Source organism: Bos indicus, chromosome 25 (assembly GCF_029378745.1).
Source record: "Bos indicus isolate NIAB-ARS_2022 breed Sahiwal x Tharparkar chromosome 25, NIAB-ARS_B.indTharparkar_mat_pri_1.0, whole genome shotgun sequence".
Classification (NCBI taxonomy): domain Eukaryota; kingdom Metazoa; phylum Chordata; class Mammalia; order Artiodactyla; family Bovidae; genus Bos; species Bos indicus.
In genome coordinates, this window is record NC_091784.1 from 37,099,862 (window position 1) to 37,100,681 (window position 820).

Consider the following 820-nt stretch of genomic DNA (forward strand, 5'->3'; position numbering starts at 1 on the left):
ATCAGCCATAGGTGTACATGTGTTCCCCATCCTGAACCCCTCTCCCACCTCCCTCCCCATCCCATCCCTCAGGGTCATCCCAGTGCACCAGCCCCGAGCACCCTGTCTCATGCATCAAACCTTGACTGGTGATCTGTTTCACATATGATAATATACATGTTTCAATGCTATTCTCTCAAATCATCCCACCCTCACTTTCTCCCACGGAGTCCAAAAGACTGTTCTTTACATCTGTGTCTCTTTTGCTGTCTTGCATATAGGGTCATCGTTACCATCTTTTAAATTCCATATATATGTGTTAATATATTGTATTGGTGTTTTTCTTTCTGACTTAAAAATATGGAACACTTCACGAATTTGCGTTTCATCCTTGTGCAGGGGCCATAGCTTATCTTCTCTGTATTGCTCCAATTTTAGTATATGTGCTGCCAAAGCGAGCATTCCATACGTATCTTTTTATTCACTACGTGTGCATGCTAAGTTGCTTCAGTCGTGTCCAACTCTTTGCAGACCCCATGGACTGTAGCCCATCAGGCTCCTCTGCCCATGGGATTCTCAATGCAAGAATACTGGAGTGGGTTGCCATGCCCTTCTCCAGAGGAATCTTCCTGATTCAGGGGTTGAACCTATCTCTGCTGTAGCTCCTGCACTGCAGCCAGATTCTTTACCTCTGAGCCACCGGGGAAGCCTTTACTTATTTACTACAATGGAGTGCAAACTGCATTGGAAGCAGGTATTAAAAATAAAAGGATTGAGAATTTCTTGGCAGTCCAGTAGTTAGGACTCAGCACTTTCACTGTCAGGGCCTGGCTTCAATCCC

The 820-nt window shown here is 45.1% G+C and overlaps 1 non-coding gene across 1 annotated transcript; it reads right to left on the bottom strand.

The window, feature by feature from the left end:
* Window positions 1-333: 333 nt before the first annotated feature.
* Window positions 334-441, bottom strand: LOC139179836 (U6 spliceosomal RNA). The gene has a single exon (XR_011564191.1). It is a non-coding gene; the product is annotated as a U6 spliceosomal RNA (small nuclear RNA).
* Between the last annotated feature and the right edge of the window lie 379 nt (window positions 442-820).